Consider the following 26912-nt stretch of genomic DNA (forward strand, 5'->3'; position numbering starts at 1 on the left):
TTGGCTTCGAGCCGATGGCCATGACCCACCCCATTGCTATTCCTCCTCCGACTGCTTCGGCTCGGCCGGAGCAGGTGCTTTTGGAACCGGTGGAGATGTCAGGGGCGGCTCCGACCCTTACTCCAACCCGGCCTCGGGTCCGAGTTTGGTACGAGGACTTCTTAGGCTGGACCCGAGGGTGATGTTTCGGGACCGATGCTTTCGGTTCCGAGCCTCCCTCTCGGTGCTTGACTTGGGACTTCCGTCTACTATCATGGCCCGGAGACTGGACGCTCCCAGGATTCTGGAGGTCCGGCTTTCAGAGCCATGAGGAGTGCCTTGGCCAAATCCTCTTCGCCATCTCTCCGGTTTTACCAGCACCTTCCTGGGCGTGGAGACTGGGTCTTTGGCAGTTCCCTGTCCGTAGCCAGCGGAGCCCCGAGGCCTGAGGTTACCCCAGTGGGGTTCCTCTTCCTGAGGGTTCTTCGAGTCATCTCCAGAGGAACCCCAAGGAAGAGATCGTGCAAGAGGAAGCACGTGGACTCCCGAGTCTATCACATCGGACACGGATATGGCTGATGCAGAGGGGTCCCCTAAGTCGTCCTCGGCTGATGTCTCCTTTGCAGACATCTTAGAGATCCTCAAACAACGAGGCGGCTGGATGACCAAACCCCCCACTGCGGACGAAACAGTGCTCCTCAAGGCCTTTGGGGCTCAGCCCACCGCCTCCTGGGTGTCACCGCCCTTTGACGAGCTACTGGATTTAGTTTGTCGAAGGCGTGGGAACACCGGATACTGTGGAACCAGTCCCTTCTCGTCCAAATAAATTCTTATCTGCTCCCCGAGAAGGAGTTCCTTACTAAAGGCGTGGCTGTAGATGCCATGGTGGTGGCATCTGCTACACAGCAGGACGTGGCAGAGGCTTCAACGTCCATCCATCCTCCTAATAAGGTGTCTAGGAGTATGGATAGACGGAAGCGCACCCTGACTTCAGCGGCCTTTACCTTAAGGTCTCTGAATTATTTGGCACATTTTACCAGGCTTCAGAGGGATCTGGTCAAGGAGTTGTCAGACTCCTCTCGGGTAACCTACCTGAGCAGCTAGCCCAGTCCGTTAGCTCTCAGTTGGCTATCCTTACCTCAATTGCTAACTCGTCCATGAGGCTCATATCCTATGCGGCAAGGGGCGGGTAGAGCGGCAGGCACAGGCGTGGCTCTCACGTAGACAGGCCTGGCTCCGCTTGTGTCAGTTTGGAGGCCTTCAAGTCTTCCTTCGCCGACGCTCCCTTTGATGGGTCCTCATTGTTTGGACCCAAGGTGAAAGACACCCTTACCCGCTGTGAGCAAGAGGGAAAACGTTATCTGCCGTAGGGGCCGTTATTCCACCCCTTTCGGCCTTACCCCAAGGCCAAAGGAGGGGAAAATGTGGTTCAAAATCTCGCAAGTTTTTCTCCCAACAGCAGGAAGATTCCCCGTCCAGAGGCAGAGGGCGGGGAAATTTTTCAGGGAGACACCGTCCCAGAGGTGGCAGAGGGCCCCGCAATTCTGGAGACCGCGAGTCCTTTCGTGGCTCTTCAGCCTCCCACACGACATGAGGGATTGCCCGGCTGTGCTGCTCCGGAGCCAGTCGGGTGTCGTTTCGCCAAGCACCTAAAAGCCTGGGAGTCAATCACTCAGGACAGATGGGTGCTTCGGATAATTGCCGGAGGTTACATCATCCCATTCAATTGCTCACCCCCTCCGTCCAAGAGAATCCCGGACCCACCACCCAGTCAAAGGGAAATTGCAGCCGCAGAAGCTTCAAAGCTGCTACAAAAGGAGTCATCCAACTGGTCCCCACAGACCAAATCGGATCAGGAAATTTACTCAAGGTTCTTTTTAGTGCCAAAAGACAGGGGACCTGAGACCAATATTGGATCTCAGCAGACTGAACCTATCCGTTCGAAATCCAAATTCAATGGTCACGTTGCAATCCATTCTCCCGTTGTTGGAGAAGGATGTTTGGATGTGCTCCATAGACCTCAAGGACGCCTATTATCACATACCGATACATCAGGCGTCCAGAAGGTATCTGCGCTTCAGCCTGGGAGCCAGTCATTACCAATTTTGTGCTCTGCCCTTTGGTCTCACCACAGCCCCAGGGTGTTCACCAAGTGTTTGGCAGTAGTGACGGCTCACCTGAGGAGCCTTGGATTCCAAGTGTTTCCCTATCTCGACGACTGGCTCCTGACTGCCACCACCAGGCATCTACTTATGGACAACCTCAAAGCCACCATCTCCTGGGTGTTTCCCTGGGGATTACATTCAATTGGTCAAAGTCTGTCTTGCTGCCCTCTCAGCGCATAAAGTTTATAGGAGCAGAGATAGACTCAAGATTGATGCGTCTTTCTTCCTGCCGAAAGGATCCAACCTTACAGGGCCAAGTTCAAGCTCTGATCTCGAGATCCAAAGCCCCAGCCAGGATGGTCCTACAGGTTCTAGGCTCAATGTCTGCCACGGTACTTTTAGTTCCTCTAGCAAGGTTACACATGAGGATTCTCCAGTGGCTCTTATCAACTCAATGGTCCTTTGAAGATCTTCCCTCAATCATCACATCATGATTACGGAAACATGCAAAGGGACCTCGCTGGTGGCTTCAGACATCCAACTTGGATCAGGGAAAACCCTTTGTTCTCCCCTCCAGTGGTTACCCTGACGACAGATGCCTCCCAGATAGGGTGGGGGGGGCATTGTCTGGGCAGGCTAGTTCAGGGCTCCTGGCTTCCGGACGAAGCTCTTCTCCACATCAACGTGTTGGAGATGAGGGCTGTACTTCTATCCCTACAGGCCTTACACAAGTTCCTTCCTCAGGGCATCATCGCCATCCACACAGACAACATGTCGGTGGTTTGGTATCTGAACAAACAAGGAGGGACCAGATCGTATCCCCTTTGCAGAGAGGCCATGAGAGTGTGGGAATGGGCTGTAGCTACCAACCGCTTCTTGGTAGCTACCCACATCCCGGAAAGTCAAATGTATTGGCGGACAAATTAAGCAGGACAATTCTCTCTCCTCACGAATGGTCTCTAAACCGCACAGTAGCAGCCCAGGTTTTCAAGAGATGGGGACGCCGTGCTGCGACCTATTTGCGACTCCACAAAACACCAAGTGCCAGAGGTTCTTCTCCTTGATTCCACATCAGGAAGTACCGGCCATGGATGCTCTAGCACAACCCTGGCCAACAGGGTTGCTTTATGCTTTTCCTCCAATTCCACTCCTTCCCAAAGTCATTCAAAAGCTTCTCAGCTAAGGTCTTCAATGATTCTGATTGCCCCATACTGGCCTCGTCAGATATGGTTTCCTTACCTGAAAAAGCATGCAGTGGACGATCCGTGGACATTAGACCTGATCCCGGATTTGCTAATCCATCAGTCGGGACATTGGCATCAGTCCCTTCAATCTCTGAAATTGACAGCTTGGCTCCTCCACTTCCGACCTTAGTCAGAAGACACACACTAGACCCGGAAGTTGTTCACATTTTGTCTTGACCCACAAACCCACCACTAACAAATTGTACCTCAGTAAGTGGAAGAGGTTTGCTATCTGGGCTCAACTCAAGGGCTTAGACCCTATCACTGCTCCGGTCCCAGAGGTTTTGAAATTCTTAACATCCCTATTTAATCAGGGATCTTCTGTCTCAACTATTAAAGTTCAACTAGCTGCTATCTCTAAATTCCATGAATCCACGGATCCTCCTTTGATGAGCAGCAGGCTATGCAAAACATTCATTAAAGGTGCGAGTCTGTTAAGGCCACCAGTTTTTCATCCTGCACCTCCGTGGGATCTTGATTTAGTGCTTCGCATTAACATTCCCCTTTGAACCGGCTGCTACATGCGAATTAAAATATCTGTCATGGAAAACGGCATTCTTAGTGGCTATTACTTGGCAAGAAGAGTCTCAGAGCTTCAAGCCCTGTCTATTAAACCACCATATCTGATTTTCCACAAAGATAGAGTATCTCTTAGGCCTAATCCATCCTTTGTCCCGAAGGTCTGCTCTAGTTTCTGTCTTCAACAATCTCTAGAACTACCAGTTTTCTTTCCAAAATTCTCTAATGAAGCAGAATACACTCTCCATAAATTGGATGTTCACAGGCAATTACGCTTCTATTTAGACAGGACTCAGCAACTTCGTAAGTCAGACCAGTTGTTTGTGTCCTTCTCAGATAATAAATTGGGCCAAACCATCACAAAAGCTACAATCTCAAAATGGATCAGAGATTGCATAACTCAGGCCTATTCTTCTTCAAATAAGCAACTTGCATCATCTATCAAAGCTCATTCTACCAGAGCTATGGCTACTTCTATAGCTTTTCATTCCAAGCTCGCTATTTCGGAAATTTGTGCTGCGGCTACTTGGTCCAACCCGCACACTTTCATTTCCCATTACAAATTGGATGTGGCATCTAAAGGACGAGCTTCATTTGGTTCCACGGTACTCAGGAGTGTTTTCCAGTGAGCCACCCAGGATTCAGGTGCTAGGACGCTGTCCCATCATTCAGAATGTAGGCGAGATAGGATCACATAACATCTTTTAGTTATGTACTCACCATAACTTCAGATGTTTGGGATCCATCTCGCCTACATTCCTGATACCCACCCTCCTTCCCCCTGCCTTGCAGATCAGAAGAGATAGAACGGTTTGAGTTCCACTGTTTTTATCTTGTTTCATCTGACGATGTTATATAAGCAGGGTATGCATGTGTGCATGTATGCGGACAAACTAGATCTGGGGGACTGATGGTGGTGCATCCTGGGATATAGTAAGCTCAGCCAATAAGAGACTTCGCTCTTTGGCATAAGCGTGCCGAGTCGGAGCCGAGGGATCGGCTCCGAACCCATCATTCAGAATGTAGGCGAGATGGATCCCAAACATCTGAAGTTATGGTGAGTACATAACTAAAAGTTTTGTCTCCTCAAATTTCTGATTCATATTCAGGGGAGAGTGTGGCTTCTGCCATTCCCTTTGAAGGATTATTTCCAAAATGAATCAGTTGTTTCTTTTGGAACATAATGATATTCCACTGTCAGTGAAAAAAAAAAAACGTGAAATTTCCAGAACCTTCCCCATTTCTAGTGTATAAAATCCCTCAGTCTTAAACGATTTTATACACTCAGCCCAGATCAGACCCAGCACCTATTGCTTTAGTAAACTCGGCTGCTGCTAAACATCTGGTTAATACCAGTCCCTCTCCTTCTGACAAGGAAGGGAAAGTTATTGATAGATTTGAGGAAAAGATGTATTCTTCTGCAGTACTTGTTTTTAGAATTCTCAGCTGTTAGGCACATATGATAAACTTTATGCTTGCTTCTTTTGAGAATATGAAGACTATTTTCTCATTAGTTTTCTTTTTTATGAAAACATCTGTTGCATGTATTTTGATAGCTTCTGCAACTTCCAGGGCTGCTGTGACTGGAACTGCTACAAGGAGGTTTGCTTAGTTGTATTCTCATCTAGAATATGTCAAAAATGAAATTTTGAATTATCCCTTGGATAGAGATGTAATTTCTAGGACATTTGCTGCAAAGGTCCTTAAAAAGGTGTGATGATAATTAAGCTGATTCAAGTAATCTCTCAGATTTTTTAGCCTACCTTCTTCAAGTTTGGTAAGCGGTTTAATGCTACCCCTGCAACCTTCTTTTAAAAGCAAAATAAACAGACCCATCAAGCTGCTGATAAGCAGACATTTAAAAAATGGAAACATGGCAGGGGTTCCAAAAAGAAAGGACCTCCCCTGAACAAAGGACTGTCTAAAAAGTTTTAATGGCTATATATACAGGACTATCTCCCCCCATCCTGGCAAATATTTAATTCTTCCAGAACGTTTGAACCTCCATTTCTTTCTCTTTGGTAAAATCCATCATGGTTACAGATAGCAGTGGGAGTCCAGAGATAGCTCAGGTATGATCTTGACAGCACAAAGTCTTTCAAGAATACTGATAGTTCATTTCTTTTGAAGGTAAGAAAAAGGACAACCTGTGGCAAAACAGACTGTTTTCAAGTTGGTGTCTCATGCTATTACCTTTAGTTATACCCACCACAATAAGATAATTCCAGTCAGGGTCATTGTTAAGTCTACAAGGGCCTTGGCTCCATCTATGGCTTTTTTATAAAGGCTTAAATTGTACAAGTATTCGAGAGGCAGCATCTGGATCTTCTGTGCATACTTTTACAAGGCACTGTAAACTAGATTCCTTCTCCATGTCTAGGATAGGCTTTGCTAGGACCATTCTCCAGGGACTCCTGGACCCTCATCCTTCCTCCTCCCAGTCAGTCCAACTTATGGTAGTTTACATATATAGCTAAAGGTATAGCAGCAGTGTTGTAGATGAAAAATGTGTGTGTGTGTGTGTGTGTGTGTGTGTGTGTGTGTGTGTGTGTGTGTGTGTGTGTGTGTGTGATTCGTTCTTCACCTGGTTTGGACCATTTTGCAAGACATGTTTTTTTTTTTAACCCCCCCCCCCCCATAGCCTGTTGTGTGCCTGCCTTCCTTCCGTGTAGGAACACACTAAAAAAAAAAAAAAAATTTGTTTGTAGTATTTCAGCCTCAAACACTTAGTGAGAAACTTTCAGTCGCAGGAATGCTCACAGAAATACAGAAACCAAAACCAAGAAATTGGGAAGAAAAATCACTCCTAGTTGGCTTCCAAGAAATTCTGTTAAAGTTCCAAGAAAAAATGAAATACTCTGTTGAAATTTGGTGCTACCAGTATAGCTAATAAAAATATCCAGGTAATGCAGACATAAGTGGAAATAATCAGTGCAAGGGCTGATGAACAGATAATCATGTTCCCATGTACTCAAAATGAAATTTGCAATAAGTGGAGCTGAAGCTGCCAACATAGCTACACCAGAACATTATTTAAAAATTCCCTGTCAGAGCTGATAAAATTGTTGGTTATTACAATATCCATGAAAAAAAGCCAAATCAACATCAAAATGAAGGATGAACCCAAAAATTAATAATGTATCCCTAAACTATGTCACGACTGTGAACAGGTTCTTAATTTCTTTTTTTACTCAAATGATTTTTATTTTGATAAAGTACAATAATTTAATACATTCATAACATTCAATAACTACAGTATTTACATTCAGCCTGACAAAAAGGATTCAGATAAAAACATTTGTAGTTAAATAATAAGTTAATATATAAACTAAGATAGTTAAGAAGAGTTTGGTTCCATCTGTAGGGTATCAGTCAAATTCAAAACTTTTCTCCATGGACTGTTAACCAATGGCTTAGGGAAAGTTCTTAACGCTTTAGTTCTTTTCTCTATTAGTATGCATTTCTTCAGTGATGATAGAAATTCCTCCATTGTGGGTGCTACATTAGAGTTCCATCTTCTAGGTATACATTTTCTGGCTATTGCTAACATTGTCCACAACAAGTACAAATCATCTTTCTTCATATTATTATTACTATTAACAACATTCAATAAAATTAAAGACTTTGTCAAAACAAATATATCAGTATAGGTAGCTTGAAAAAAATGGTTGATCTCATTCCAATATGGTTTAATATTAGTACAGTCATAAAAAGTGTGAGGCCAGTCAGCATTAGTGGACAGATGACATCTCCAACATAAATTGCTGTCTGAAGGATTCATTTTTGAAAGTTTCTCAGGTGTCAAAAAGGATCTGTGTAGAAATTTCCAATGAAAAATCCTCCAGAACTGTGAATAAGAAGTTAGTTTAACTAAAAATAAAATGTTTTATCTTCCATTGATAATGAAACTTGAAACCCTTTAGGTAGGTATCACCAGTAAGAATCTTTAGGAGCTGTCTTACAGACAATTAAAGTGTGTTATAGATATGATAATTCATTTTTAACATTGATATTATTATATAAAATTCTAAAAATCCAGTTTATAATTTTTGGTACAGTTTTAAAGGATCAGATATGTATTATTCTACACAGATCCACAGTGTATGCTGTGACACTCTGAAAGACCAACCAGTCATTATGAGATAGGCCATATGTTGATAATATACTTTGCGTGTTCAAAGCTTTTTGGTTTTCAATACATTGCAACCAACAAAATAGGTTACTATTTTCCCATAAACCAAAAATCTCTCTGTGTTTTATCAGGGAAATCCTTTGTAATAGTAAATGGTATTACAAATCTATGCCACAGTTTTATATCTAAATTTGTGTTAATGAATTTTCTAAACACATAAAAAATATTGTCTATTAGTGTTAGTTTAGTTGATTTTGTTGTACTATATTGTAAATTTAAACTTATATAGTGCCATATCTTGTCATCTTTGTCCATTACCAAAGCATTTTTTGATAAATAGTTTTCATTCATTAGTATAATGGAGTGTACCTGTTTCCAATTGGAAGAGTATCTAGGATTTATCCAATTCATCACTATTTTAATTATAGATGCCTTTATATAAGTTTCAATCTCTGGGAATTTTAACCTCCCTTGTTCCCATTTTCTGATATGATGAGAATATGCCACTCTATTTCTTTTGGGGTACTACAGGAATTTAATCAGAGTTGAAGTGATTTCTTTAAGGATTTTCTTTCCTGGTAGAAGTATAAGGGCTTCTGCTATATATACTATTTTAGGTAACAAAACCATTTTATCAGTTGTAACCTATTCTCAAATGTTATAAACAAATTATTCCATTTGCTTATTAATGTCTTGATTAAGTATATTACCTTAGCATAGTTAAGCTGTAAGGTTTCCTCTATATTTTACCTAGGACTATTCCTAAATAGTCTAAAGTTGAAACTTGGTTTCCAATAATATGATTAACTGGAACCTGTATGTTCTTTTTTATTTAATAATAAATATTTTGATTTAGATTTGTTGAAGGTGAGTCCTGAGATTTTTGAAAATTTGTTGTTACTATATCGACTTCACCTAACACTTTCTTAGAGCTAGGTAATGTAAGTAAGACATCATCAGCAAAAATCATTATTTTAGATATATATTGGTCATATATATTTATACCTCTTATCTTTAGATTATTATGTATTAAAATGGCAAGTATTTCTATGGCCAGAGCAAGTAGAATAGGCGACAAGGACATCCTTGTCTAGTACCTCTAGTAATTTGGATTGCTTTGGAAGTAAAGGGACCTAATTTAACATACGCCAGATTATTTTCATAGATTTTCTTTATCATTGTTATAAAAAAGGGGAGAAAATCAAATTGCTGTAAGACTTTAAATAAATAACCCCAATTTAAGGAATCAAATGCCTTTTGAATATCTAGACATTTTATCAGTGCTTCATGGTTTCCTCTATTGAGGTAATCTATCAGTGTTAATACTCTTTTAATATTATCCAGTGTATGTCTGTTATGTATGAAACCAGTTTTGTCTTCATTAATTATTTTAGATATGGGTATTTTCAATCTATTGACCATAATTGACATAAATAGTTTATAATCTTTATTCAGCAAAGAGATTTGTCTATATGAGTTGCGATGTTTAGGGTCCTTATTCTCTTTTAATATAGGGGAAATTAGAGAATATCTCCAAGAAGGAGGAATGTTTGCTAATGATTGAATGTCAGGAAAGGTTTTATGTAGGAGAAAGGTTATAGAAGAAGGGAACAGTCTATAAATTTTGATAATTAAGCCATCTGTTCCAGGTGCTTTATTAGCCTTACTTCCTTTAATCCCATCTATAATTTCCTTCTGAGAAATAGGTTTTTGTAGATCTAACTTAAGTTCCTCAGAAATTCTTGTTATGTCGGGAAGTATATTCTCTAGCTTCTTACATTCATTTGTACTTATTTTATCTTTACGATTCTCTGCATAATGATAATTAAAAGCCTTCAGAATGTCCCTTATGTCCAAGACTTTTTTCTTTTACCCTTCATGAAAGATAATATCAATGTTAATTTTTGATTGTATCTTAACTTTCATAAGTAGGTTATGAAGATGCTTAGGAGAGGTATCATAAGAATTTAATTTCAGTTTTTCCATAGCTAAATTAGTTTTATGGGATAATATTTCATTGTATTTCTTATGTGCTTTTTCTGTTTTCTTATTATTATTTGTAGCAATAAAGTTCTTATTAGATTTAAGAGATATTTGATTTTGGAGTTGCTGTAACTCTGAGTCCCATTCTTTAATTTTATTTTTGTACAAGCTAGGTTTTACCATATAGATAGGCCTTAAGAGAATCCCAAACCATAACTCTGTTTGCTTCAGGTTTATAATTAATCTCTAAGAAAAGCTGAAGTTCAGAAGTTATCCAAGATTTAAAATCTTTCATTTTTGTGATATACGAATGAATCCTTGAAGTAATAACTAACTGATTAAATTCCAAGTGTATTGTTAAGAACAGAGAATTATGATCTGAAAAGGGACAAGGTTGTATTGAAAAATTCAAGATTTTAGAATAAAGATCTTGTGAGATATAAATTGTATCTATTCTAGTTTGGGTACCATGTCTGTAGTCTTGGTGTGTGAATAGTAAAAAATTTGGACCCAAAGCATTAAAGGTGTCATTTAATTTAAACATATAAAAAAATAAGTAATCTCCGAGGTATCCCCGAAGTCTCAAAACAACCCACTAAACAAGTGTGGTGGGTCCAAAAACAAAACAGTGTAAGAAACTTCTCTGTGTGGAATATTTTCAGTCCATATTTCTCTAGTTAATCACTGTATATTAATCAGATCAGACAATAATAGTAGAAGTAGTGAACTTAAACTCATCTTAAGTCAAAACAAAAATATATATATAATAATAGAAATTATGTAATTGTACAGCATTACTAAGTATTCAAAAGTAATCCAAGCAAGGCAGGCAGTCTGTTTCCAGTCGAAAATCCTTTATTAAGTACACAGACAAGTGATCCAAGTAAAACAAAAATAGAGTAATAATTTCCTCACAAGCTTATTAAATATATATATATATATATATATATATATATATATATATATATATATATTTTTTTTTTATCAGGCAAGGGAGTGGTTTATTGTGCTGTAAAACAAAGTGTTATTGGTACACGTTAAATTCACATCCCTTCCCCCATCAGTGTGACATTCAAGCTGGTCCTGCCCTACTTAGTAACTGTCATAATAGTATAACCCTTATTAAGACCAGCGCAGGGGGTGACTGTAACACTACAAAAGTAATTTACAGGGTACAGTGCAATGAATGTGATATGTAGCATGACTGTAAATAAACTCAAGTGTAGGATTTCATGTCATCTGTCAGAAATCCGCTCTGGATGTAAAAATAATGCACTAGACAAACACCTTTCTCTTCATAAAAGACACACAGGTTTTAAGTTCTAGATCCTGGATCCAATAGACATGGGTGATCTAATCTGAGTTTAGTGCTTAATAGACTTAGGAAACATTAGCTTTATTAACAATCTAAATGATTACCAAAATACCTAAGCATGTCATTAGTATTAGTTCTAATAAAAAGTTTAAAATGGCAGAACAAATCAAAGAATCATTTAGCATTTGTATTTACTTGCCCTCTGAATAAATCTTATTATGACAAACTCCCACTAAATAAAAATGTCATAAGAATTGGGTGTTAGTGCGTAGTGAGTGTGTATCATTCCCAAAAAATGTTAACATGGATTCTTATCAATATTCCATAAGACCTAATTGTCTTTACTTAACTCCTAAGCTTTGGAATATCAGATGTTTAAATGACTGACTAAAATCAATAATAATTAACTGGCATCAGTTAATATGACAACATTTAGTAAAATCCATTATTTATATAAAACTTACTATGGATAACAGGTCTTAAAGATGAATGACTCAGAGACAGAATTAAAACAGAGATAGCTGTCAATTTCTAGCATAGTAATAGGGTAATACTGCAACTCATAACTTGTTTGTTGTGTTATCATAAGTCATAGATATTACTGAGGTCTTTCCCTGTCATGAAGTGCTGCTATACTAAAAAACATGACTGTATAATAACTGAAAACATGACATCTGAAACATAAATAATATCTAAGATACAATAAGAAAATCAACATATTAAATGCAAAGTAATTATAGTTCAGAGTTATTCACACATATATTTGCTAGGATTTAATATGATGTTTGAGCATCCTTACAATTATTAGTAATAGTCGCACGCATTTCCTGTAAATGTATAATCCTATACTAAACACTTGCTAACTGCATAAAAAAGTTATTTATAAAGATCAATTTATAAAAAAAAACTCCAGTATATTCACTAGAAATAGTGGCTATAATTAACTGTTTACCAGAAAAAAATAACATTTGGTACTTGCTTATTATCGCAACCACATTCCGAACAGGAGAAACGGCTCATTTCCAAGCCCTTCTCCTTCCAGAATGTGTCATATATATGTCGCCAAGGCTTTGAAAACAAGTTGGCATGTAAATGTGAGGAATTACTTGTTTTCTTCACAAAAATGAACCAGGCAGTGCCTGTCATACGTTTAAAGTAGCCTTGATTTTGCATTTACCTATTGCTATTTACAGAATGCATCCCAAAACAAAATACGTTGTTCTGTTCATTTTCTAAGTGAATTACTGTCACCTTTAGAAGTCATCCTTTTATTTTAACTGCACCTATATACCTAAATCTCCTGGAGCCAAGCCACCTCAATGTGAGAAATTGCTTGTTTTTTTTTCAGACAACTAAAGTACGGGCCACCTGGCAGACATTCCATGTCTCCGGGAATTTGCATGTAATCATTGCTATTCAGACAATGCATTCCGAAACAAAACACGTTGTTCTTATGACCTGTTTGGATGTGCAGGTGTTTGTGTTCCAGAAATTCATGTTCTGTTATCTTACAACATTGGCCAAGTTTTATAAAACAGCGTCAGTTCTGCCCCTTGCCTTTTCTGTCGTATGTACGACTGGGCACAAGCATGACCCTTCGGGCTGTGGGTCCCCATGGAAATGACCCTAGACATTCGTTGAAGAAACTTTTCAACTAAATACTTTTTCACCGCTGTCCTTTTAACATTTGTTTTGAAATGTTTTGTAAACTACATTTGAATGTATTTGCACCAGAAAATGTACTGTTCAGGATGAAAATGAACTCTGAACATGTACTTGAAATGTGGTTGCGATAATACGTAAGTACCAAACATTTCTGTATATATTTGATCACAAAATATAGTCACTATTATAAAAGAGAACCATGAATATGTTTGCAGACAGTGTAGCTCATAGTTCTTGTAAAAGAAGCCTACTATGCTATATTAACCAATCAGAGACTTGACACTCACTATTAGGCTTGCATATACATATTAAATGTAATGTAATCTGATTTGCATGCATAGAATGCATGATGTTATGAGCTAAGAAGAAAGATTCACTTCTTAAATTTCAAACTGACATTTTCCCTCCCAGAACGCTACACAGTACAGTTTCCTAACCTCACTTTAACTGTATCACAAAGTCTGCTTATTTACAGTAACAAATGCAAAATTTGACTGTCAGATACTTCCAAACAGTAAAATAACTGTTGCCAATGAAACGAAAACAGTACTTTAAGATTAAACTCTACGAGAAACATAACTTGTAACCATTTAAAAACCTTGTGCCATAAAACATACTAGCATATAACTGTCAGAGAGTTTATGTCAAAAGCCGGCAAACAGCTTTTTGTTCACACAGAAACCAATATTTATTCTGAAGCAATCAGAAGTTATAGATATTAAAAAAAATTAGTTAATAAATACTAAATCATAAATATGCCCTGTTATCCCATGTATCCAAAACAGTTTTGATAAATTAATCTAAGCAGTGACTATGCCTGTGTAATAACTCAGAAGTGCATTTAGCAGGGCAAAGGGCTATATATTATTTGAAATAAAGCATGTCATCTTAAGGTCATAAAAGTAAAAATATCTTACTGTTCGGTTATATCACTCAATAATCCAGTAATATTATAATAATATACTAAAAAGTATAAACAATTATTTAATTTGTATATGAACAAGAGAAAGGAAAAAAGTATAGATGTGAAGAAAGCAAAAAGAGAAAGAAAAACAATAAGAAAAATATTGTCATGACATACCTTACTTGAAAATTTAGCAAGTATGAAACAAATTAAAGTCCAGCTGCAGTAGATGCTTTGAGAGATTTAGTGGGAACAGCAACCTTTGACTGTTTTTTTGTTTTTTCTTTTTAACATCAGTCCAAGAAGATTTATCAGTAACTCTCTTCAGAGAAACAGATGCCCATTCCATATCTTCAAGTAAGGAAATAATGTTATTGTTTTTAATAAAGGCAGTGGCTTCCTTTAGGGCACTAAATTATGTCATTTCATTCTGATATAGAATTTTTATTCTGGCAGGAAAGACAAGGGGCCAGATTCAGGAAGGCTTACACGGAGTTTAAGAGTAGTGTAAGCCTCCGTGTAAGCCTCCTGATTCAGCAACAGCCCAAATCTCCGTGTAAGAGACAGCTAACACGTCTCTTACACGGAGTGGGCGTGGAAATGCTCAATACCTCATTTGCAGCTCCAAGATATGCAAATGAGGTATGTGAGCGATCCACGAAGCCCAAACCAGTCCGTGTAACGGACGTGTTAGCTGCAGAAATGTACTCAGCTGACAACTGAGTACATTTCTGCAAAATTAAAAATGGAGCTATGTCAGCTCCAAATAAAGGGTGCATTTGTTATAGTAAGCATGCCAATGGCCAAATATGTGGCCATTGGCATGAAAGTGTTGCAAAAAAAGTTATATAACTTTTTTTTTCATGGGATTTATGTGTTTAACTGTAGCGCACACCCGCGCAAACGGGGTGCGCTACCTAAAACTGAAAACCGAAGCCTATAAGCCCACAATTGTGGGATTTATGTATTACATGAAATGTCAATGGAGGGACTTGCAGAGCAAAACAATATGGCCTCCGCTTAGTGGTTGTCAAGGGGGAAGCTCTGTAAGATATGTAACTAAGCATTACTAGGCAATCCTATGTAAATGAGCGTTACAATACTGAATCACACTGCCACATAGGTAATGTGCACTTTCTGAGTAGTGTAAGAGTTAGAGAAGGGGAGGAACAGAGTAAGAGGTAGGTGACATCATGGGGGAAGGATAGAAAGAAATGTACCAGATTGGAGGGCAACGTAAGGTAAGAGATGACAGACAGACATCAGGGAGGGAGGTGTGTCCCAACAGAACACTAGGAAAGTCAAGAAATTGAGGGCATACGCCATCCCTACACTCTAAGTTTCTTGATATACATGCATGCGCGTGTAAGGCAGGTTCCACATGTGGGAGCGTGTTGCAAACTGTTTACAACGGTTTGCGCGGGCGTGCACGTGTGTAAGGCAGTGTGCGCTGCTTTAGCATGAATCAGCCTAGCTAACACCGTAAGGATGTGTGCGCTGTAACACCGTGTAGGGATGTGTACGCTGCTTAAGTGACTGTGAGCGTGTTTAAGCTGGTGTGCACATTGCTCCCCTCAGGAAACAGAGAGGAAGCAGGAAACAACCAAAATACAGGGAAACTGCCAGGAATACTGCTGGAGTTAATTGGTGGAAATAATTGGAAGCAGGCAATTACACAGGCAGACTAGAAACCCAACCCAGCACTTAAAACACAACAGAGAGCAGTGCAGGCTGTTTCTCACAAGAGATACTGCCAGAAACTAAGCTATCAGAATTGAAAACTGAAAAAAGCTGAACTCAGAGCAGAAATGCTAGGGGCTGCCATAGCTGTTATAATCAGACATAGGCGAATTGCTGAGGGTGGTGATAATGCAGATGCTGACAGACAACCCAGAGTGAGGAGAAGGAGAAGAGTATACAGGCCCAGGGTCACCTACCATGGGTTACATGAGCTGGAGATAGTAGAGCTATAGAGTGGACAGAGAGCTCCTGCAGCAGATTGTTGAGCTGTGCAGGCCACACCTCACACACAGAACCAACAGAGGGGAACCCATCCCAGTGGAAACCAAGGTATGTGTTGGCCTAAGAATACTAGCAACAGGTACCTTCCAGAGACCAACTGGCGATATGATGGGGATATCACAGGCATCAGCCTCCAGGGTACTGCACCAGTTCCTGGATGCCATGTCACCACATGTCAGTGATCATATATATGTCCCTAATGACCGTGAGGTTGTGGCCAGCAATATGCGCCTCTTCCAGCAAATAGCGGGATACCCTGAGGTGCTGGGTGCAATAGACTGCACGCACATACGCATCAAGGCACCAGCCGGTGAGCGGGTAGAGTCTACATTAACCGCAAGGGATACCCTCCATCAACTGCCAGGTCGTGTGTGATGCCCAGGGCATAATAATGAATGTGTGTGCTGGCTGCCCTGGGAGCTACCACGATTCCCACATCTGGCATCTGACGAGCTGTACCAATCATTTGCCAATGGGGACTTCCCACACGGACACCTAGTGGGGATGCTGGTTATGCACTTGAGCCGTGGCTGATGACACCCATCAGAAATGCACACACACCAACAGGAACGCCATAATGAGGCACACGCACAAACACGTAATATCATAGAGCGTGTGTTTGGGCTGCTCAAGTCACGGTTCCGTGTCTGGACACGCCTGGTGGAGCTTTGCAGTACACACCAACTACATGTACCCAAATGATCATGATATGTGCTATGCTACATAATATGATCCCGCGGAAACAGCTGCAGCAGGACCAGCACAGGGCTGGGCCAAACATCCCCACCATTGCCAAGGCCACCACAGGCAGGGGTGACTTGGAGGAGGAACAACCTGACCTTGTCCCAGTAGGCAGAAGGAGGCGTGCCCAGTATGCCCTGGCCTTGGCAAAGAGGCAACGATAGCACATATGCTTGGTCAGTAGGAACACTGGGACTGATACCCGCCTGACTCACTCATACAGTAACAGGGATGCCTAACATGACACAACCTGCTTCCAAACGTACAGGAGTGTAGTATGTGCATCCGACAGAGGCAGCCCTGCAGCACCACCCGAGGCATGAATGCCATGTGTTAAGTAATGTAACACCATGTATCATATGCACACCTGAGGACCATGACTAACATCCACCCTCACCAATCATAAACCACAAAACACAAACCCACCTCATAGCTATCACAAGGGATAGGAACCTAGATGTAATGCTACCCAATGCCAAAGGTATAAACAGCAAGATGTGTGCAGTGTAAATGCACACAGTATAGGGAATGCACATATCAGTGCTGTAATAGAAAACAGGGTCAAAGCGCACATCAGCACCCTGACACTACCAGGGTCACACCTCATACAGTGATGTACATGTGCAAAAACATGGAACAAGATACAAAATGAGGGTGACTACCAATAAATGGCATGGATAACCACACACCCCTGTTGTTACCACAACAAGAAGCAACATGCATTAGCCATGGTCAAACACCAATGGCTAAAACTGACTACTACTATATAGCTTGCTGCAGACCACTGTCCTAATAGCAGGAACTGCCCCAGGCCTATGTTCACAGGTTCACAGGTTCATACTAGGCTATCTGCCCTAGGGCATTTATAAGCCTAGACCAGAGTTCCGTGGAGTCTGCCGCCCCTTCACTCTGATGGATAATTTGCCCATTATATTGCTGTGCCTCTGACAAGCAGTGATACTGAGGTTATCCCTGGGGCATACCTGCAATCTCCCATCCATTGATTAAGATCTCACTTGAACAAAGCCAGTGAGGTACTCAGCCTCACATGTACCAGGATGTTGTTCCACAGCATAGGGACTCTCTGGTTGAAGAATCTGTCCCTCCAGCACATCCTATTAATATCTGTGTTGAGGTTTAAATCTCCTGCCACTGTAGTTCTGATGGATGTAGAGGTCTTGAGGTGAAGCGTGTACATTAACTCAGGTTTGGACATGGCCTTGGATGTCAGGCACAGGTCACCTCTGAGCAGACGGTAAGTCACGGAATCAAGCTGGAATTCCTTCAGTCGGGCAGCATAAGAAATATGTTTGAGACCCTTTCTCCTCCTGTCGAGGAATTTGTGGGCCCATCCAATTGCCATAGGTGTCGGGTCATATACATGCTGAATGGGGCATTGCACTCAATCAATGGTCCGATGAGTGAAGAGTACAGGGGAACAATGACCTCCCTGGATCTAGATGTGAATCCCTGCATGATGAGGTGGGCAATGTAGAAGTTCTACCTAACTACCCTGGCAACGTGAGTGTCAAACAAAGGTTACTGTCAACCTGGGTGCCCAGGTCCCTGATAACCTCCTGTGTGCTTAGAGGATTGCCACCTACATGGGAACTAGTGGTAACCTTGTTCTTCCCAAAGGGTATGGCTATGCATTGTTTAGTGTTTAATGTAAGGCCATGGCTCTGGCACCAGTTATCCGTGTCTATGACACCCTTCTGAAGGATGTCTGTGTCAGATGGGTGTCCAACTATGGTTCCCAGTTTGCAGTCATCTTCAAACTTTGTCAGCCATAATCCTGCTGTGTTTGCTTGTACTTCTGAAAAGTAGATGCTGAGCAATAGTGGGCCCAGGACTGAGACCCTGTGGGACACCACTTGTGACAGTTGTGGAGTGTGACATGGCACCAGCAAGTCTGAACCTGTCTGTTCTGTCACGTAGCCAGTTTGCAACCCATCTTGTGATGTATGGGTTCACATTTAAGCTGGTGATGTTTTCAATGATACCCGAGTGGGGTATTGTGTTGAAAGCCTTTGCCAGGTCAAGGTAGGCTGTGTGGAGTGCCTTGCCCTTGTCAATGGCCTTGGTGTCTGTTATGAAACAGTCAACCAAGTTTAAAAGGCATGATCTGCCCTCGACAAAGCCTAACTGGGTTGGATCTAATGTCTGCAAGTCCCCTATGTCCTCAGCTATGACTTCCATTATGATCTTCTCCATAGCTTAGCAGACCCTGCTTGTCAAGCTGATGGGATGGTAGTTTCCGTGGTTGGTGGAGGCACCCCATGTGAAGTGGGTCCACCATTGACATATGCCACTCCTTGGGAACATATCCTGAGTTGAGGCTAAGATCAAACAGCTGCCCTGACTGCGGGTTTAATTCTTGAGTGAGTTCATGGAGCACAAAACCAGGGACACCATCTGGTCCCATGGATGCTGCGTCCTTCCCTTGGATAGAGCAGTTCCCACCTGAGCATTTGAGATGTTTGGGGGCTACAATCCTCTTTCATACATATCTCTCCAGTTGTGGTGGAGGGGTGGGGAGAAATCTGCACTGAACCTGTCAGCCAGTATGTTGGCAATGTCTGTAGGTTCAGTGATATTTACAGCATTCTGAGCCTATTCTGAGCATATCTGGGAGTTTCCTCCCAGGTGTGTAACGATGTATAAAAGGCCTCATGGTTGTCCCGTGAGTCCTTAGTGGGTTTACTCCCAATATTCGCCTTGGATGATTTCATGGGGAACTCAGTGTTTCACCTATATTGAGCAGGGTGTCTACCCTTCCACGGATATCGCCTATCTTGTAGTACCTCCTTCCTTGTGTTGTAGTGCTTGTTTATGGCTGAGGTCCACCACACTGGACGCTTGCCTCTGGTACAACGAGTCTGTGTTTTGTTTGGGATTGCCTCATCCATGCAGTCCTGAAGGTGCTGGTAGAAGGCAGTTGTAAGTGATACAGTGGCTTGGGTAATGGTGTCTGCTGGCTTGGGGCTTTGAAAGAGACCACACCAGTCATTAGAAGTGTGTAGTCGGCTTCTGAGAAGTTCTGCACTGTGGTCTTTTCTATCTGGGGTGGGTGGGATGTGGACTTCCACTGAGAGTAGGTTATGATCTGATCTCACCAATGATGGGTATACCTCTGGTGTTGAACATTGTGAGCCCATGTTTGTGATGATGAGATCTACTATGTTGTCTCCTCTTGTGGGGATGGTGACTAGTTCTTCCATGGCATGTGAGTGTATGAACTCTAGGAACCTGTGGGCTAGAGTGTTGGGCTGTAGTACTGATCCCAGTCTATATTTGGATAGTTGGGATCACCCAGTGTGATGGTGTTTGCAGGTACATGTATCCCCGCCACTGTTTTCATGAAAGCTCTGTGAGGTACCTGAGTTTCAGAGGATGGCCTGTAACATGCTACAAACTGCAGAGCAGTCTTGCCTATGGTTAATTGCACCCGGATGGTGTCCAATGCATCGTGTGTTGCCACCAACCATGAGGTGAGGGTGTCCTTGATGAATATTGCTATTGCCACCCCTCATAGTGGTAATATGTGTACTGCATAGATACGAAATATTGTGCCTCTGACTTAGTAGTGACACATTATGACCACCTTACATAATTGAATAATGTGACTATGCCTCTGTCTAGTCTGTGCCCCTGTCCACATGCAGCTGTCCAGATGTCTCTTGAAGAGAGTCAGTGAGGTACTCTGTCTAACATGAACTGGGATACTCTGCTAGAGTTTGAGATGCCTCTGAGTTATGACTCTGTCCCTTCAGCATGTCCTATACATGTATGTGCTGAGGTTCAAATCTTTAGCTCCCATGTTTCTGGTGGATGTGGATTGCTTGCAGTGGAGCATGTCTACCAAATCCTGATTGGACATGGTCTTGTATGTCAGGCATAGGTCACCTGTACGTATGTGGTATGACACTGACAAAAGCTTGTTTTAGTTATTCATGAAGTATATGACATGTGTTGTAGATCCCTGATCTTCATGGTAAGGTACTTGTGGGGTCTCTCCAGCTGCTGCAAGTGCTGGTTGAGGTACATACCAAATGGGGCGTTGTATTCAAGCATGGGCCTGATAAGGGAGAAGTATAGTGGTACAATGACCTCCTATGGTCTGGATGGAATACCCTCCATGATAAGGTGGCCAAGATAGAAAGTCTGTCAAACAACTTTGGCAACATGGGTGTCAAATGAGATGTCACTATCTACATGTGTCCCCAGCTGTCTGATTTGTTTCCTGTACTCATTGGGTTGCTGTCTATGTACAGATCTGTGGGTACTGTGTTCCTCCCAAAGGGGATGGCTACACATCAGTTGCAGTCAGTTTCAGGCCATGAGTCCAGCACCAGCTATCTGTCTGTGTGACGGCAGTCTGTAGGATGTGTGTGCTGGCTGATGTATTCACTATGGTGCCCAGGTTGCAGTCATCTGTAAACTTTGTCGGCCACAACCCTCCTATGTTTGCTTTCACATCTGAAAAGTAAATACCAAATAAGAGAGGTCCCAGGACACAACCTTGTGGGACACCACTTGTGACTGGCTTTGAACCTGACAAGGCACCTGCAATGTTGACATTATGGGTTCTGTTTCTGAGCCATTTTGCAACCTATGCTGTGACATATGGTGTTATATTTCAGCTGTTGAGCTTGTCTATGATGCCTGAGTGGGGTATTGTGTCAAAGGCCTTAGCCAAGCGCAGGTAGGTTGTGTGTACTGTGTAGCCCTCATCAACGGCTCTACTGACAGTTTCAAAGTAGTCAACTTGGTGCAAAACGCAGGATCTGCCCTGTACAAAGCTGAATTGGGTGGGATCAAGGGTCTGTAGGACACCAATGTCTCTGTGTGGAAGCTCCATAATGACCCTTCACAAAGCTTTGCAGACAAGGCTGTTTAAGCTTGTGTGGTGGTAGCTGCCAGGGTCTGTGGAGGCATCTCCTTTGTGGAGTGGGACCACTGTTGCCGCACGCCAGTGTTCAGGTACAGATCCTGTAGCAAGGCTAAGGTTAAATAGCATCTGCATATACAGGTTTAGCTCCATCTGTAGTTCACATAGCATGCAACTGGGGATACCATCAGGTCCCATTGATGCTGTGTACTGCCTTTGCTGACTGCGGCTCTCACATGGACATCCAGGATGACAGTGAGGTTACATACAGCTGTGATAACTATCATGTTTTGGGGGTGAGGGAGGGGTACATTGCACTGAACTGGTCTGCCAGGGTGTCACTAATATCTGTCAGGTCCCTGGAATATAAGTTGTTGTGTACCAAATCTGAGCATATATGAGGGTTCCCACCCAGGCCAGACATAACTGAAGAAAGCAGTGTGGTTACCTTCATCGCCTGTGGTGATTTATGTCCCCAAGTTGAACTTGGGTGTCTTTATGTGAGAATGTAGCTTTCTACTACTGCTGATCACAGCTGCCTTACATTCTGGAGATGTAGCTCTGTCCTGCATTAGTATCCTTCATCTGTTATACAGTTCGCTTATGGCTGGGGTCCACCAGACAGGCCACTTTCCCTTGGTGGTGAGGGTCTCATTCTCATTTGTGATTGCATGGTCCATGCTTACTCGGAGATGTCCGTGAGAAAGTGTCTGTGCAGGAGTCACCATTGTGTGTTGTGGTTTCCACTGGCCCAGTGGGCTTAATGGATACCATCTCAGTCCGAAGAAGTGTGAAGTCAGCTTCTGAGCTGTTAGTCACTATACCCTGGTATCATACTAGCACTGACACAGGTGTAGACAATTCCCCAGAATCCATCAAACAAAATGGACATGCAGGCTTACAGATGCCCTAGGGGTAGCCTAGTATGAACCCATAATGATACAGATTGTACAGGACACTACAGATAACCCCAAGGCTGTTGCAAATGATGGTAGTAAGCATGTTGTTGATTCCTGGATATGCTCGGATCACACAGATATTACAAACAACATACCAGACACACACAGGTATGGCCAACATACATCCTGACATGTGCAGTGCAAACCCCCATAATGCCAAATACCTTCCCAGCAGACTGCCGCCTCCTGACATTATGTCACCCTTACCACAGGGTAATGCACTCCAAAGAGCAGTGTACAACAACAGTGGGTGTTCTCAACAAAGGTGTCTCCTGAATGGATAGTAAAACAACCACCACAGAATCATGAGAGGTTTGGTCTGCACAGCTATGGAAAGGACCAGCATGTACCACAGACATAATGATATTGTGGATCTATTGACACCCGACCCTACCCAGTGTGGGTTTACAAAGTGCAGACCCCACCCTAAACATGTGTGACTCAGTTGAAACAGTACTTGAAGTCAGTGATGAGGGCAATGTGGTCCACACAGTGTAGCTGGACCTTGCAAAGCCTTCTGTACAATACCCTATGTGTTCCGTGATAGATTTGCTCACCAGCTGATATATACACCCCAATGTCATGAGAGGGGTTGCAAACCAGACCAACGACAGAACTGACATGGTCAGACATGCAGCAGCCATGTCAGACTACAAACCACATATAACAGGCATCCCACAAAGCTTGGTCCTGGGACCTTCACCATCTGGTATATATGCCCCATAGGTACAGGCCAACAAGTAAGGACTGTGCTGGAACATGTTTGTAGAGGACAACAAGCCGCCTGACATATCCGATACACCAGCTGACACAAGCATCCAATAAAAGGGCCACATAGAAACAGACAACTGGTGCCATAGCCATGTCAGCATGTTAAATGGTGAAAACAGTATAGTCAGCCTCTGTGGATATCCAGTAAGTGACCACCAATTCCCACATAGGTGTCGACCCATGACATACCTAACATGTAATGCCAGAATGGGGACACAAGGTGATAGATATCCTGCATTGGACAAAAATGTGGCTGTAGGGTTAACAGAAACAATCCGTATACCAACCTAATCATGAGGGTTATGACATCTAGCTAACGGGAGGTCATTGTGGTTTTGCAGTTATCTTTCAGCAGCATTACAAATGACCACAACAGCGCCTGTGGGGTGTACCTCAGCAGATACATTCAGCAACTGTAAAGTCCACAACAGTACCTCACCAGGAGTATCAAAGAGCTGGAACACATGTAATGTGTCGCCTGATTAAACAGAATTCAGCTCCACACACTGCCATGTTGGCCACCCAGACACAAGCTGTGCCTGATGTAGAAAGCCATGTCCAAGCTGGCAGCAATGCACATGCTGCACCTTGTACAATGTGAATGGCAGGGAGATATGCACATGAGGGACCTGAACCCCAGCACTGACATACATAGGACAAGCTGTACTGCATTATCCATAACACAGAAGCCACCCCCACGCATGAGTAAACTACCAGTACAGGTTATCCATAGAGTCACTCATTGATTCTACTCAACAGGGATCCTAACGAGTGGATGGGAGATGGTAGGTATACCCTGGGTATCAATGTTGTGTCACAGGTAGACAGAGGCACAGTATACAAAACAAGACATATGTCATGACAAACTGCACTTACGATGTGTTGATGGACAAACACACTATCCAATAAGCATTAGAAATGGCCTTGGGCACATCGGTAGTGTTTGCCAATGTACACCCATGTTGTGGAATACACTACTGATGTTGGATGAGGTCGTTGTAAGTAGTTCACATATGAACATAATGCAACATGGTCAGATAGGTTCATAGGTTCATACTAGGCTATCTGCCCCAAGGCAGTTCTAAGCCTAGCCCAGAGTCTGGTTGCGACGCCACCCCTTATATGGAAACAGTACTGTGCCCATTAGTTTGACGTGCCTGTCTCCAGCAGTGACACAGTGACGATCCCCGGGTAAACCTATGATTTCCCATCCACAGGTCAGGATACCTCTTGAACAGAGCCAGCAAGGTGCTGTGACTCACATGGACCGTGATTGTATTCCACAGCATAGGAGTCTCCGAGTGATAAATCCACCCTCCAACATGTCCAATGTACATCCCTGCTATGGTGTAAGTCACTTGCACTAGTGGTTCAGGTGGATCTGACGATTTTGAGGTGGAGCATGTCCATTAATCCCTGGTTGGACATGCTTGCATGTCATGCACATGTCACCTGTAAGCAGACAGTATGTGACTGAATAGAGCTGTAGTGTCTTCAATCTGGCAGCATATGACAGATGTTGGAGACCCTTTATCCTTTTGTTGGGGACATTCAGGGTCTCTCCACTTGCTGCAGATGTCAGGTGAGATACATCCAGATAAGGCAGTGTACCAGATCACCGGTCCGATAAGTGAAGAGTACAGGGGAACAATGACCCACTAGATCTGGATGTGGATCCCTTCCTGATCATGTGGACAATGTAGAAGGTCCTACTAGCCACTTTAGCAATGTGAGTGTCATCAGAACAGTGACTGTCAACCTGGGTCCCCAGGTCCATGATAACCTCCTCTGTGCTTAGAGGATTGCCACCTATATGGTAGCTTGGGGTTACCTTGCTTTCCCTGAAGGGTATGACTACACATGTTTTGCAAGTTGACTTCAGGCCATGGCTCTGGCACCAGCTATCAGTGTCCGTGAGTCCCTTCTGAAGGATATCCGTGTCTGATGCACTGTCCACTATGGCACCCAGTGTGCAGTCATCTGCAAACTTTGTCAGCCAAAGTCCTCCCATGTTGGCCTGTACTTCTGAGAAGTAGATAACAAACAATATGGGGCCAAGGACTGAGCCCTGTGTGAGACCACATGTGACTGGCCTGGTGTCTGACATAGTGCCAGCAACTCTAACCCTGTGGGTCCTGTCCGTCAGACAGTTTGCAACCTGATCTTGTGACATATGGGTGTACATTTCTGTTGGTAGGGTTTCCTACAATACCTGAGTGGGGTATTATGCTGAAAGTGTTTTCAAGGGCAAGGTAGGCTCTATGGACTGCCTTTCCCTCATCAATGGCCTTAGTTACTGTTTTGATAATGTCAACCAAGTACAAAAGGCATGACTTGCCCTTGATCAACACAAACTGGGACAGGTACAATGTCTGCATGTCCCCATATCTTTCTTTATGAGCTCCATTATGATCCTCTCCATAGCTTTGCAGACTACACTTGTTAAGCTTATGGGGCAGTAATTACCAGAGTCCATAGAGGCACTGCCTTTGTGCAGACGTGCACAACTGGACCCTAAAGAGGCTGTTGTGCACAGTATGGAAATGTAAATCAGTGATAGGACTAAAGCCCAGGATACTGTCCACCACAGTGAAAGTACTGAACCACTACACTATACAGTACTACAGTGCTAGGTCAGTAGGAATGGATGTTAACAATTGTATGCAAAGTATCCCATGCAAAACCTGCAGGCACAGTATAATCCCTGTTGTGTTCACAGGAAGCATCTGGACAGTAACTACACAACATGTCACAGAACACACAACCTTAAACAGGAGTTATTTTTGAGTTCACACTCATCCACAACTGTGATGGGCTGCATAGTTCAACATATGGAAAGCTCACACTGGGCATGCTCACACACTTTGATAAATGAGACATCATTCACACAACATGCCATGGGAAGGCTGAACTGGGCATGCTCACACACTTAGTTCAAATGTTCCTCTTAACAACTGTGAAAACACACCACAGGATGCACATTCCCATTCCAAACAATGAAGATGTCAGCACCCTATAAGTAGATCAGTAGAAATGCTACCTCCCAGTAATCTGAATAGCGCCTGCTAATGCGCCTGTCTCTAGTGTCATAACATAGTTAGGTAGGGGTTTGAATCCAGCAAGTGGCATGTGTGTGTGTGAATGGGGTATAAGTGTGTATGAGAAGAACATCCCTTTGGCAACTGTGGAAACACACCACAGGAGCTCATTCCACTTTCTAAACACTGATGATGTCAGCACCCTATAAGTAGATCAACTGAAATGAAATCTCCCAGTAATGCTAATAGCGCCTGCTAATACGTCCGCCTCTAGTGTCATAACATAGTTAGGTAGGGGTTTGAATCCAGCAAGTGGCATGTGTGTGTGTGAATGGGGGTAAGTGTGTGTATGAGAAGAACATCCCTTTGGCAACTGTGGAAACACACCACAGGGAGCTCATTCCACTTTCTAAACACTGATGATGTCAGCACCCTATAAGTAGATCAACTGAAATGAAATCTCCCAGTAATGCGAATAGCGCCTGCTAATACGTCCGCCTCTAGTGTCATAACATAGTTAGGTAGGGGTTTGAATCCAGCAAGTGGCATGTGTGTGTGTGAATGGGGTAAGTGTGTGTATACGTGTGTATGAGAAGAACATCCCTTTTGGCAACTGTGGAAACACACCACAGGGAGCTCATTCC

At 42.6% G+C, this 26912-nt stretch overlaps 1 protein-coding gene across 1 annotated transcript in view; it reads left to right on the forward strand.

Annotated features, from left to right (window-relative positions):
* LOC122793057 overlaps positions 1-26912 on the forward strand; it is a 1451532-nt gene that overhangs the window by 363438 nt on the left and 1061182 nt on the right. The window lies entirely within an intron of this gene.

The sequence above is a fragment of the Protopterus annectens genome, chromosome 1.part0 (assembly GCF_019279795.1).
Source record: "Protopterus annectens isolate FY-2018-M chromosome 1.part0, PAN1.0, whole genome shotgun sequence".
Taxonomy (NCBI): domain Eukaryota; kingdom Metazoa; phylum Chordata; order Ceratodontiformes; family Protopteridae; genus Protopterus; species Protopterus annectens.